This window comes from Scyliorhinus canicula, chromosome 17, assembly GCF_902713615.1.
Source record: "Scyliorhinus canicula chromosome 17, sScyCan1.1, whole genome shotgun sequence".
Taxonomy (NCBI): Eukaryota; Metazoa; Chordata; class Chondrichthyes; order Carcharhiniformes; family Scyliorhinidae; genus Scyliorhinus; species Scyliorhinus canicula.
In genome coordinates, this window is record NC_052162.1 from 53,974,211 (window position 1) to 53,989,231 (window position 15,021).

The following is a 15,021-nucleotide window of genomic DNA, read 5'->3' on the forward strand; positions in this document are numbered from 1 at the left end:
CGAAATCGGGATCACTGTAGCGAGGCGAGAAACCAATTAGCACCACTTAAGCCCCATTTCCATACAATTAATGAGAGCTACCCCATATCCTGCAGCCTCAACAGCAAGTGCTCAAACTGGCGCCAATTAGTACTCCTTTTTAAAAAATGTGACCCTGGTGGAAGGGCTTCTGTGGTGAGCCGAGGAGGGGAGTAGCCATTTTTGCTCACAGGCAAAGAGCCCAGAGCCACTGGCCTTGCTGCCCCTGTACTCAGCGGGTGGTGGGGGACCCACTGCTGGGAGTGAGGACCCTCCGTAGGGTTTGGGGGGTGGGGGGGAGAAAGAGTAACTGGGGGGCAACTACTTGCGCCGCCACCATGCCAACCCCTGGATGTGTACCTGTTCCAGGAGCAAACTTTGTCTCTGCGTGTCTGCACCGCCGACCACCGATAATCCCCACTGACTGCTAATGCCTCTGGCTGCACGGCTGGAGGCTATAGCTGAGAGGGAATTGGCAATCATGGTTAAGTGAGCACCGTACACATCCCAAATGGATTCCTGTGGGTGAGCGGGCCATGTAGCATGTTGTCTAGCATCCCAGTCAGACTGTGATACCTGAACATCTCTCACGCAACATCTGATACCCAGGGGATGGGACACGGCTCCAGGGTCCATCATCCCCACCTTACCAACACCCCCATTTCCCACCCTCCCAGGGTATGTGTCACATCACTCATGGTGCTGGGACTGTCGGGTCACTGTCAAGGGTAAGGGGCTGATAACCTGCTGAGCGTTGGCGCTTCTCCATCTGTGCCAGACTGACCCCTGTCTGTCTGCTGAGTGCTCGCTCACACCCATCACCTGCACACAATGCATTGCAAAAGAAAGTGACAAAGGCATCCTACTGATTGTGCAGAAGGGTGTTTAATCTTGAATACTGGTATCCACTCTCCCAATTGTGTTGCCCCCAACACCCCTGCCCCGGTGCCCTTAGTGATTCTCGATATGCTTTGCCCTCCTAGCTCTATCACTACATCGAGATGTTGCCCCAGCATGCACATCTGAGGTGGAGGCTGCCAGCTGCCCCTGGCAGGCATTTGATGTCCCTGGCGGGTGCCCTCTGGGGCCATGCTGCGCTGACCCTGTGACGCGGCCTCATCGGAGGGATGGAACTCGAGGGACCTGATGGCCACAGTCACCATCTGAAGGTCCGGGTTGACACCGAGCCCCCCCCCTCCTCCCGGTCGGTGTCCATAGGCGTCATGAGGTCTACCTTGGGATGGAGTGGCAGCTGGTTTGAGCCCCTGCTGCCCCTGCATCATCTGACTCTGCCAGCCCTGGTGATTCCCCATGGTCTGCACCAGTGTGTCAATGCCCTCAGCAATGTTCCTCTGTGACTGGGCCATGCTCTGCAGCGCCTTCGGCAATGCCATCTGGGAGTGAGACATGTCCCGCAGAACCTTATCAAGGTCAGCCTGGTACTGGGTGACATCCCCCAGCGAGGCAGACATTCCAACGAGACCCTCTGCCATGGCATTCACTGACTGAGCGACACCTTGGACACCTTCATTAATGGTGCTGATGTCGTGTACCAAGCTCTCTACTGCGGTCGCCACCCTAGCATTCTTAGCCTCCGTGCCATTCATTGCTGGCACTATCTCCTGCGCACGTAGCCTTGGACTCCTCCAATCGTCTATGGATCTGCTGGAGTGATGCTGACAGCGCCCTCTGAATGTTCCGGCTGCTCGTCTCTCATCAGCTCTGGTGCAATGTGGCCGGAGAATCACCCCTGAGTTCTTGAACTCGAGCAGTTTTTAAAAAAATTGATGAAACCTGATGCAGGCGTGTATATCTGGATATGTGGGAAAATTCCAGGAGAGGCCCAAAACAGGATTTGTCAAACGCCAAACATTTTCCGATGATCCCAGCATGAACCAGATTAGCATTTTTAAATTTCTCATTTAAACATGCTGGGCTGGAGTCTCCGATTTCCCCAAGCCACATGTTTCTTGGCGCCGCGCCATCTGCTGCTGGTGGTGGTATTCTCTATGCCTGCCACCTGCCACTTGTCAATGGGATTTCCCATTGAAGTCTTGGGGAAACCTGCAGGCAGGGGTGCGCATCTGGTGGGAACAGAGAATCGCAACGGCGGGTGAATTCCAGTTGTAGGATTCCCCAGTTCCTGCTGGCGCAGTGTGAAGCCAACATGAATCACTACTGGACTCTATAAACGGAGACCAGGTGTGATGACCATGCTGGGGAGGGGGACTTGTAGGCCATTGTAGCTCCTGGCTGGTTGGGGATATGGCAGAACAATGGTGTGATATTGTACCTTGGAACCCTGGCAATGCCAGGTTGGCACTGATAAACGGGGTGTGAAGGAGCATGGCCTTAAGTGGGCAGGAGCTGAAGGGGGCAGGGCCTAAAGAGGGGGCATTTGGCAATCCTATAGTGGGGTTTTTCTCCACCTAGTGGGGTGGGACTTGTAATTGGGGTGGGGGTGCTGCCTGAGGCCAGCGATTCGTGAGGGGCTGCCTGAGGCCAGCGATTCGTGAGGGGAGCTTTGCTAGTGAGAAGGGGTTGGTGGAACATTAGCCTGCGATTGAGACACCCTTTCCTGGTGGCACGTTCGGCTCCCACACACCTCATTCAGGGTGCAGTTCATCCCAACCAATCTGGATTGTGGCAAATCACCGAGCGGGAATCTCAATTCGTTTCCTGCCGAAGACCACGCTTCGAAATCTTTTTGGAAAATTGCACCTTCAAAATGGAATTGGAAACGATCTAAGGAGGACAGACACCGCACTAGGAATCTGGAAGCGGGAGAAGTGTGTAGTGACTGGCCACAATTCAGGGATGGGGTGAAGCAGAAACACCCAATGCAGGTTGTTCTCTTCAAAACTTTTGAAGTGCTCATTTCCTGTTCAGAAAATGAGAAATCTTGAGCAGTGCTATTAATAGATTCAAAGATAAACTAACGTTTCTATTGGGAATGCAGTAGGAAACTCAAACACTTGTTTGCAATTCTGACAGTCATGAATGCTTTGTCTCCCAAATGCTAGGGTGAGCAACACTCCTTAAAGAATGCAAAGAGGAGGACAAGCAACATGTCATTGTGGTCCACCTGTGAGCTGGCAATATTGGAAAGGAGTGGCACAAAATCTTGCAAAAGAAATTGAGAGAAAAGGAAGCGGGTTTAGGTGCAGGACTTTCAGGGGTAGGGAAGGACTCGACACATGGCAGAAAGAGTGGCGCCCGGAAGACGGGTTCCTTTGACATTGGTTCTGGATAGGATGGCAGCTATTCTGCAAGGATGGGCATTACCGAACAAGGGAGTTAATGCAGTGCCCAAACTGGTCAACAGGGAAATGAAGAAAAAGGAGCGAGGTGCCAGTGAAGATGAAAGCAATCCAAAAGAGCTAGTAGGGAAGATAGAAATGGATTAGATTAATATACATTTATTTAAAAATTAGCAAAAGGGATTGTACGTGGAAAGAATAAATGGCTTAGATAATGAAAATTAAATTGGCTGGCGATAGGCAGGGAAAAGAGCTAAAAGGATGGGCTGACTTGAACGAACAAAATCGAAGAAAAAGCTTTAATTACCAGCAAATGTAAAGTGCATTAATTGGAATGCCTTGGGAATTAAAATGAGAAAATTAAAAGCAATTGGGTTGTAGGAAGACATAGAATAGAACATAGTGCAGAAGGAGGCCATTCGGCCCATCGGGTCTGCACTGACCCACTTAAGCCCTCTCCTTCCTCCCTAACCCAATAACCCGTCCTAACTTTTTTTTGGACACTAAGGGCAATTTAGCATGGCCAATCCACCTAACCTGCACATATTTGGACCGTGGGAGGAAACCAGAGCACCCGGAGCAAACCCATGCAGACACTGGGAGAACTAGCAGACGCCGCACAGACAGTGACACAGCAGGGAATCTAACCTGGGACCCTGGCGCTGTGAAGCCACAGTGCTAGCCACTTGTGCTACCATGCTGCACAAAAACTCAGACATGACTGTAAACTTGGCAGGCATGGAAAATAAACCCATCAAGTTATAATATTTTTTCAGAGGATGAAGGAAGGAAGGATAAGGGGATATAGGAACAGAGTGGGCACAAAGGAATTAGAATTGCTGCCTGTATGGGGGATAAATAAAAATATGGGCTGGATTGAGTTCAATCATTAACCTATTTCCATGTTGTAATTATATTTAATTCCGGGAATTAAACCAGGCAGATATCATAGTACAGTTATTTTTTATATGGAGTCCACATGGAGAAAGAGGAACATTCCAACATTGTGTGTACAGCTTAGGCTGACTTTATAAATATTTGTACCGTCTGTTTGCCCACACAGAAGCTGGAAAGCCCTGGGGCTGGGTTTCTGTTGGAGGTGGCAACTGGGAGGCAGTTTTGATTAAGTTGCAGCCCCCCCACCCGCGTGCCATGAAGTACAATTTTCACAGGATTAGGGTCATAATGACCCTAAAGACAGTTTTGGGGAAAAATTAATGGCTGAGTGGCTGAACATGGAGACGGGAAGTGGGTTAATTCTGGTGTGAATCTGTAGCCATTGGTATGGCTGCCGTCTTTTTTTTTTTTTAAAAAGAGAGGCTCTCCTTAATCTTCAAAATGGCCAGGATAAATGGAGAGCTGGAATGTGAAAGCTTGGTTAGTAATGTTTTCTCCTATTAAGTAGTATTTGGTCCAAACTTTCACCAATTTGCATTGAATAAAACACTTTCTGTACTGCTGTACTCGTCAGGTTGCAGCTGGTCTGTTTCACATGCCTCCTAATCAACACCCAACCCAATGAAAATGTTTAGTCCGAAGGTAAACTCTTAATGAGCCCCCTCGTGACTGTAATCTACCCGCTTGATGAACCAGGTGATTTTACATTCCTGCTCTACCTCCCCCAAACCCGCCCCGCAATCCTCTGAGTTGGGAATGGAGGTGACAGACTAGCATGCAAGCCACTGGTGCCATTTTAATTGTTTTCTGGCTCGAGCTCTTCTTATCCTAACCAGCCATTTAACAAACAAAGGTGTGGTGAACACCACTAGTGGTATAATATGTATTACGGCACTGCCCGTATATTAGAAGTACAATGGTAAATCCCTGCTGGCTGTGCCCAGCATGCGGTGTATAAAAGTGTGTGCTCTCCGGCGCTACAGCTATTCTGATTCCAGCTACAGGAGGCACAACATCTTGTTCAATAAAGCCTCGATTGTTCCACCATTTTCATCTTGTGGTAATTGACGGTGCATCAATTTATTGAACAAGATTTTTTAACATGATGGATCTCCACATCAAGCCTGATCACCTGAGCCCTCAAGCAGCCAACGCCACGTCCACCTCAACCATTGGCTAGCCTGCTTCGAAGGCTACCTCAGAGCAGCCGCTGAAGAACCCTTGAACGCACAGAACCTCCAAGTCCTCTATTCACGGGTGAGCCCTGACATTTTTCCCCTCATCTGGGATGCGCCCACCTACTCCAAAGCGATAGTGCTCCTGAAGGGACATTACGTTCGACTGGTGAATCAAGTGTATGCCAGGCACCTCCTGGTTACAAGACAGCAACTCTCCGGGGAGACTCTGGACGATTTCCTGCGTGCCCTGCAGATCCTAGGTAGGAACTGTGACTGCCAGGCAGTTTTGGCAGTCCTGCACACAACTTTTAATTAGAGGCGCTTGCGTCACGGGCATGAAGTCTGCGTACGTCAGCCAGCGGCTACTGGAAGGGGGTACGCTCAATCTTGCAGGGAGTAGGCAGCTCGCTAATTTGTTAGAAGTAGCCTCGCGTAACCCCCTGACCGCGCGGTGGCATCGTGGGCCCCACCAGCTGTCGACTCCAGCTCACTGCAAGCCTGCACCGCGTGGCAGCCAGCCAACTCTGGGTGGGCCCCCCCCCCCCCCCCCCCCCCAAGTATTTTTGCAGGCAAAACAAACACTGTAGGCAGTGCTGCCTGGCTCTAAGCGTGACCTGCAACAGGTGTGGGAAGAAAGAACACTTTGTTTCTGTTTGCCAGGCCCAGCATTTCTACACCTCCCAGGGCATTTTGCCCACCACAAGCCACGTGTGGCCCATGGGTGCTGCCATCTTCCTCACTGCTAGCCACATGCGGCCGTGGGCGCTGCCACCTTTGGTGCCATTTTGGATGGTGCCTCAGGACCCCTGCTCATCTGGCCGTTCATCGCCTACCGCTACCTCCGCCACCGCTGACCAGCCCAGGACCTCCCAGCATCTTCTGCAGCTCGCCTCTATCACCCTGGATCAGTCCCGGCCTCGTGACCGCGACGACGAAGGTGAAGATCAATGGGCACGAGACCTGCCTCTTTGATTCGAGGAGCACAGAGAGCTTCATCCACTCCACTACGGTAAGGCGCTGCTCCCTCCCTCCCGTCACCCAGAAAATCTTCCTGGCCTCCGGATCCCATGCCGTTGAAATCCGGGGGTACTGTATCGTGACCCTCACTGCCCAAGGCGTAGAGTTCAGCAACCTCTGGCTCTACGACCTCCCCCACCTCTGAGCTGCCCTGTTACTCGGCCTGGATTTTCATCTCCAAAGCCTGACTTTAAAATTTGGCGGACCTCTTTCCCCCCCCCCTTACCGTCTGCGGCCTCATGACCCTTAAGATCGATCCACCTTTCCTGTTTGCGAACCTCACCCCAGACTGCAAACCAATCGCCACTAGGAGCAGACAGTGCAGTTCCCAGGACAGGACCTTCATCCGGTTGAAGGTCCAATGGCTTCTGCGGGGGGGGGGGGGGGGGGTCATTGAGGCCAGCAACAGCCCCTGGAGAGCTCAAATAGTGGTAGTGAAGACTGGGGAGAACCACCGGATGGTCATTGACTACAGTCAGACCATCAATCGGTACACGCAGCTTGACGCGTACCCTCTCCCAAGCAGATCTGACATGGTGAATCAAATTGCGCAGTATCGAGTCTTTTCCACAGTGGACCTGAAGTCCGCCTACCACCAGTTCCCCATCCGCCCGGAAGACCGCCCATACACTGCGTTTGAAGCAGATGGCCACCTCTATCACTTCGAGTTCCTTTCAGCGTCACTAATCGGGTCTCGGTCTTCCAGCGAGAGATGGACGAATGGGTGACCGATACGGACTGCGGGCCACCTTCCCGTACCTAGATAACATCACCATCTCCGGCCACGATCAGCAGGACCACGATTCAAACCTCCAAAAATTCCTCCATACCGCCAAACTCCTTAATCTCGCATACAATAAGGAAAAATGCTTGTTCTGCACCAACCGCTTAGCCATCCTTGGCTATGTCGTGAAAAATGGAATCCTAGGGCCTGACTCCGACCACATGCTCTCTTGGAACTCCCTCTCCCCCACTGCCCCAAGGCCCTGAAACGATGCCTGGGGTTTTTCTCCTATTACGCCCAGTAGGTCCCTAATTATGCGGACAAGGCTCGCCCACTCATTCAGTCCACAGTTTTTTCTCCTGACGGCTGAGGCCCGCCAGGCCTTCAGCTGCGTGAAGACTGACATCGCCAAGGCCACGATGCACGTGATTGACAAGTCCCTCCCCTTTCAGGTGGAGAGCGATGCATCGGACGTAGCTCTGGCTGCCACTGTCATCCAGACGGACAGGCCCGTGGCCTTTTCCCGCACCCTCCGTGCCTCTGAAATTCAGCACTCCTGTGTCGAGAAGGAAGCCCAAGCCAATATGGAAGCTGTGCAACATTGGAGCCATTACCTGGCCGGCAGGAGATTCACACTCTTCACTGACCAACGGTTGGTCACCTTTATGTTTAATAATACACAGCGGGGCAAGATCAAGAATGACAAGATCTTGAGGTGGAGGATCGAGCTCTCCACCTATAATTGGGATCTTGTATTGCCCGGGGAAGCTCAACGAGCCCCCTGATGCCCTATCCCACGGTACATGTGCCAGTGCACAAGTGGACCGACTCCGGGCTCTCCACTATGACCTCTGCCACCCGGGGGTCACTCGGCTCTTCCATTTTATCAAGGCCCGCAACCTGCCCTACCCCATTGAGGAGGTCAGGACCGTCACTAGAGACTGCCAAGTCTGCGCAGAGTGCAGGCCGCACTTCTACCGGCCAGATAGAGTTCACCTGGTGAAGGCCTCCCGCCCCTTTGAACGCCTCAGCGTGGACCTCAAAGGGCCCCTCCTCTCCACTGACTACAACACTTACTTACTGAACGTGATTGAGTACTCCCAGTTCCCTTTTGCCATCCCATGCCCCGATATTACATCTGCCACGGTAATCAAAGCCCTGCACAGCATCTTCACTCTGTTCGGTTTCCTCACCTATATCCACAGCGATTGGGGATCCTCTTCCATGAGCGATGAGTTGGGTTACTTCCTGCTCAGCAAGGGCATCGCCTCGACCAGATGACCAGCTACAATCCACTGGGAAACGGGCGGGTGGAGAGGGGGAACGGGACGGTCTGGAAGGCCATCCTGCTGGCCCTGCGGTCTAAAAATCTCCCGGTCTCCTGCTGGCATGAGGTCCTCCCCGACGCGCTCCACTCCATCCGATCGCTCCTCTGCACCGCGACTAATGAGACCCCCTCACGAACGTGTGTTTGCCTTCCCTAGGAAGTCCACCTCCCACTTTCTTGCTCCCAACATGGCTCCAGAAGCATGTGCGGAGCCATAAATCCGACCCCCTGGTCGACAAAGTCCATCTCTTACATGCAACCCGCAGTACGCCTATGTGGCACACCCCGACGGTGCCAAGACACACCCTCTGGGACCTGGATCCCCGACCTGACACCCCACCCCCTCACCCTGGTTGCCTCATTCACCCCTGCGCCACTCACCTTCCCTCCAGCGAACCTCACCGCAGCCCGCACCCCAGCAGAATCCAACCTCCCACTGGTTCCACTCAGAGGTGACGAAGACTAGGACAACACGCTCCTGTAGTCGCAGGTGACCAAGTCGGTGCCCACATCATCACCAGGACTGAGACGATCGCAGAGGAGGGTCAAGGCCCCCGACAGACTTACTTTGTAATGTTCGGCCACCCACCTCTCTTTTTAACGGGGTGAATGTGGTGAACACCACTGTTGGTGTATTATATGTATTACGGCACTGCCCATATATTAGAGGTACAATGGTTATTCCCTGCCTGCTGGCTTCGTCCAGCAGGCGCCGTATAAAACTGTGCTCTCCGGTGCTGCAGCCACTCTGCTTCCAGCTACAGCAGGCGCCACATCTTTTCAATAAAGCCTCGATTGTTCCACCATTCTCGTCTTGTGGTAATTGACGGTGCATCAAAAGGAATGGCTTTAGCTCCAATACTTGGCTCCCTCTGTTGGATACATATGCAATTGTATAAAAGAGGGAATTATTTTAAAGCTACCCACTCACCAGAAACTAGACAATTCAGCAGGTAAAATGGCCTGAGCTGCTTATCCAATTTGGGGTTCCCAGAATCCTGCCGTCCACAGTTTTGACTTTCTCTCCTTTTTTACCAAGAACAAACTAGCAGGTCTTTTATTTCCATACGCATATATCCCATCTCAAATCAGTCATTTTCACCTGAGAGGGAACTTGAGACAGAGCAGCATCTGTTCCAGAAGAGACCAAAAAAAAGGCGAGTAATTGTCTTTCCCATTTGGTGCCTCCACAAGGGAAACTGTGATCTCCCTGCTCACCGAGATCCCCTGTCCCCTGCAACCCATCTCCCTGTCCGTTCAAGATTTCCACTGATGGGATTTAATTGAGACCTAACTGTTAAAGTAATCAAACTGCATTCTGCTACAGGCAGGAACCTGCCAGCATGCTTTCCTGTTGGCAAGTTAAAATCCCGACCATAGTCACAAGCACTCCTGCCATTGCATTATAGAACTGTCATTATTAGCAAAATATTTGGGCTTAAATTTATACCTCCAGAGTGATTGAGAGAGATTACAATTTTTAGCCAAATGGAGCAAGTGTTAGGTGTCAAAGCCTGAGTAAATCATTTTCAGGGAAGCTTTGTATTTGGTTGATCTATCCAATATCTCTTAGCACCATTCATGACCACAGGACATTACAGCCAATTAAGAACCTTTGTAATGTAGGAAACACAACAGAATTTACACACAGCAATATTCCACAAACAACAACAACATAATCATGAGCAAATAGCCTGTTGCTGATTGGGAGAGAAACATTGCCCAGATCACTGGAGATAATTCCCCTGCTCATCCTCAAAATTAAACCGTGTTACATCCACCAGAGAGTGACCTTGGTTTAACATTATTTCATCTAAAAACAAGTCCTTCCAATTGTTCAGCACTGGAGTGTCAGCCGCGATATGTGTTCAAGTCCTGGAGTGGTACTTGAACCTACAACTTTCTGACTGAAAAGGACCTGGATTATCATCAAGAATCATAGAATTTACAGTGCAGAAGGAGGCCATTCGGCCTATCTAGTCTGCACCAATCCCACACCTCCACCCTATCCCTATAACCAACCTCACCCAACACTTGAGGGCAATTTTGGATACTAAGGGCAATTTAGCATAGCCAATCCACCTAACCTGCACATCTTTGGCCTGTGGGAAGAAACCGGAGCACCCGCAGGAAACCCAACTATCAGGCCTTCCCATATTTGGCTGAGTGGCATTACTCCAGGAGGTGCTACAGTGGGAGGCCAAGGGCGGAATTCTCCGCAGGGGCCGAATTCGTGAAGGCCGTCGTGAACTCGGCCAAGGTTCACGACGGCCTCTGAGCCCGCACCTAATTCGCCCCCACCCAGGGGGCTAGGAGCGGGCCTCCGTCTTTCTCGGCAGTGACCTCGTCACGCCGAGGATGTGAAGTCATCCGCGCATGCGCGGGTTGCCGGTTCCCATGCGCGGATGACGTCTTCGCGCAAACGGCGCGAACCGCGCGGTGGCCCTCTTTCTCCTCAGCCGCCCGGCAAAATGTGGTGGCTTGATCTTGCCGGGCGGCGGAGGGGAAAGAATGCGTCTGTTTTGGACGCTGGCCCGATGATCGGTGGGCACTGATCGCGGGCCTGTCTCCTCCCGAGCACAGTCGTGGTGCTCCCGTGCCAATCGGCCCCTGGATGCCCCAAACGGGCATCTGGTGCCCGTTTCACGAATGCAGCGACCAGGTGTGGTTGCTGCCGTATTGAAACGGGCGTGAAGGGCCGGCCGCTCGGCCCATTGGGCTCGGAGAATCGGTGGTCGCTGTGAAAAACGGCGAGCAGCAATTTTTCCGAGCGGGGGGGAGGAGGAGAGAGGGGAGAGAGGCCAGGGAGGTGTAAAAAATGTCGGGAGGCATTCCACCCCAGGTGTTTTCCTTATGGAAACATTATTACTATTGACTGGATAAGGTTGTGGGCCTAGAAACAAGGCACTATACACAATGAAAAAGAGAAGGTAGAAATTTTTTTTACCTTTTAAGCAAAAAGGAATGTAATCTACTCGAATGGAAACAAATCCCACAGTGCGATTAGCCAGGTGTTTCCCAGTGTTCGGAGCGCTGTGAAACACCAGGCAATCTAATGGCCATTCGGGAAGCTTAGGGGCCTCAGTGCGGAATGTGCAACAGAGGCCACACAATCCCGTTTTCTGCACGGAGGAGCTCCGCTCGCCGGAACTCCTCCGTGCACGGAGAGATCAGGATGCCATTTAAAAATGATGTCCCAATCTCTAACTACCCAGGCATAACCCCTGAACCCTTCCCCCCCTCCAAGCCCCATAAGGGTTTCCTTATTCTACCGCACTCCCCCACACCCGCGCAGGGCACCCGTGGGCCTGATCCCCGTTGCGTGAAAAATGCCAGCTTGGCACCTCTGCAGTGCCACCTGGCACCTTCGAAGTGGCAGGCTGGCTCCCAGGTGATAGTGCCACTGTGCTCTGCATGTGTGCGGGGCTTGCAGGGTGGGTGAGGACTCCTTACAGGTGAGTTGGGGGATGGGGGGGGTGTTTTGGGGGTCACGTCGGGGGAGTCTAGATTGGCACCCTGATCTCTCCCTACACTGTGGAGTTTCGACGAGCGGAGATCCTCGGTACACAAAACAGGACCTCGGCCACACGTTACCCACTGAGGCCCCCCCGATCTACTGAAATGGCCGTTTGATAGCGTGATGGTTCTCGGCGCTCCAAGCTCTGGGAATCATCCGGCTAATCGCATACGCAATGGGACTCTATTCCCATTTGGGTAGATCGCACCAGTCTCTGAAATCCATAACTGGAAATTTCAACCTGACTGAGGACAGTCGAAGTAAAATTGACCTGATAGAGAAGCTTCTTCCATGTATTGAAGGGTGTAGTTTTCTTTATCTTTACTAAGTCATCATGTGCTTCCTACATTGACCTCTCAACGTGAAAGGAGATTGAAACAAATCATATTGCTGAAAAACAACACCAGAATAAGTATGTTCTGTAAAAACATTAAGGATGGTAGGGTTGTTTTCTTTGGAAAAGACATTTTGTGGTGATCTAAGTAATACTATAAACGGGCCCTCAAAACACTGACTTTAAGAGGGAAATATTAACTTCTGAGGTAAGGTATCAAGCACTACCAGGTCCATTTTGCTAAGGAATAGATATCCCTCTCCTGTTGTCCAACAGCATGCCTTAATTTGAAACACAGGCCAGGATGTTATCCTCTCATAAGGCATGTCTCCCTGCTTCCTTCCCCCCACCCCCTTCCACTGGTGGATGTGGTGAGCCATTCAAATCATGATTCAACGAGACCATAATATCCCACCCAGCAGGATGGACCTTAAAAATTCTGGACATAGAGCACCAAGGTGATTGTTTTATCTTCATTAAGCGAAGAGTACTGTCAGATTGCTCATAAATTATTGGCGGGTTTGTGCTGTTGGCTGATACCCTTCAAAAACTGCAATTTCTCTTGCACTTAGCACTTTTGAGACAAGCTCTCTCAACTCCAAAGTTCAAAAGTCTTAGTAGTACACGGTTTACATGTTAATCTATTTGGTCCCTCTCCTTAGAAATTTACGGTGTTAAGAGGATGTTATGGTTGGGGGTGGAGAAAAAAGTCACTTCAGTCGATAATTTGACCATAAATATGACTCTCCTTACCTAAGCCATGTGTATCTCGGGGAGGCGATGGCCTACTTTGGTTTGTAGTGAGTTTCCAATGCTCTGAATATAACTGATTCCAAAACTGAGGGAATAAAATGAACAACTTGCAAAGCATTAATACTAGGTGTCTAGTTTAAATGTGGACAGGTTCCCCAGGTGTATTGCCATAAACAATGTAATTTTAGTAAAGAACAGAAGAGAATAAATCATGTCATAGAGAAAAATATGAGGGTGGGGGAGGGTGCAGGGCAAGAGATGAATTGCTTGGCCTATTTACTTTCACAGTTCCCTTCAGTAAAATAGAAGTAGTGATTCTTTGAGTGTGAAGTTTTGTAGTGGTGATTTTGACATTTGATTTGTACCTCCCAGTCTACAGTTCAACCACATTACAAGGTAGCTGTTGTGTTTGGTCTTTTATACTTTGCGAAGGAAATCCACCAAACACCTTGACTTGTGTAAACCAGAACTGGAGTCTCGTGTGGTATGATAACAATCTGTTACAGAGCATGTTATCATGGAGTCTGCTTATTACTCCTCTGGATCTGCATCTAGTGCCAACCATTCACTTGTGTGTCTTATTACCCTCTGAATCATCTTCTCAAGATGGCCGGATGTGTCTCCCCTTAAGTGGGAGTCCCTGGTCACATGACATTGGTCTAGAGACCTTCCATCTATGATATAGCCCATAGGCATATCACCACAGTATTTAGGCACGTAGAATTGTATTTGTCCCATCTCGGCTCCTCGATTAAGAAATAATCCATATTTGCCCGGGTTCAATCCTGGCCCTGGGTCACTGTTCATGTGGAGATTGCACGTTCTTCCCATGTCTGCACTGGTCTCACCCCCACAACCCAAAAGATGTACAGGGTAGGTAGATTGACCACGTTAAATTGCCCCTTAATTGGAAAAAAAAGATTTAATCCATATTCTACCCATTATAGAAATCAGTTGTTCCTTAAATAATTTCAGGGTGTTTTCCTGTCACTTGACCCAGAAGTTCATTCTACTTGTTGACCACTCTTCATAGTAGATTTTGAATTCGTGTGATCGAGTAAAACGGATGATAACGATAGGGAGACCGTTTTATATCTCGGCAATTTTTACTTCCGTAGTGGCCAAAATGCAAAATAGGCTGCTGATTTATGTCCCTTTGTATGAAAAGCTGGTTACTATCAATCTATTTTCAGAGTAGAGCTACATTATCATGCATGTAACAAGCTGCACATCTCAAACGACACACCAATGCAGTTCACTAGCTCTGTTTATATCAAGCAGCCCAAAGGATGTTCCAGCCAAGAAAATGGGTGGAAACCTTCCAATGTCTGCTTGTGGATTCTGGAGGATTGTTGCTGCTCTTCCTCACTCAACAAAAATAACTTCAATGCTCACCATTCCAGACCTCTCTTATGCTGTCCTTCCAGTTTTTACCGAATAGACCAATTCCTGAATCTTAAGTCCGCCTGACTTGCATCATTTAATGAGGTTTCCACTTGATGCAGGTACAACACCCTCGGTTGCCCAAGGAAACATGAAAGAGCATATGATAGTGGGAAAAATGTCCACTGCTGTACTGCCCCCTGGTTCTTTCAGGCAGAGGGATTAGAAATCAATCTCGTATATGCTGCATTGGTCTGTGAAATCAGCCTTTGTATGCTGCATTGGTATGTGAAAGAAATCTGGAGTTTTGATCATTTCTTTCCACGTAGAAAGCATATTGGGATTGAGTTATGTTTTAAGTCTTCTGTTTTAAAAATAAAGTGAATAAAATCTTTTAAAACGCTCACCTAGGTGCTGCAGGCTTTGTAGATATGTTTTAAGCCAAATGGGCCAGCATGTTGACTGCGACACAGGTCCATCTTAAACTGATGCAGCAAAGGTCAATTAGCCCATTAGCTAGAACATCCCTCATTCCCAGGAAATGTTTTAAATCTCACACCCCGATTACTCCATCAGTATTACGCAGAAATGTGATCGTAAATTATGCATTCAA

General features: G+C 50.0%; 1 protein-coding gene across 3 annotated transcripts in view; it reads left to right on the forward strand.

Moving 5' to 3' along the window:
• The window catches only part of LOC119951706 (probable E3 ubiquitin-protein ligase MID2), a 444,841-nt gene that overhangs the window by 211,983 nt on the left and 217,837 nt on the right, over positions 1-15,021 (forward strand). The window lies entirely within an intron of this gene.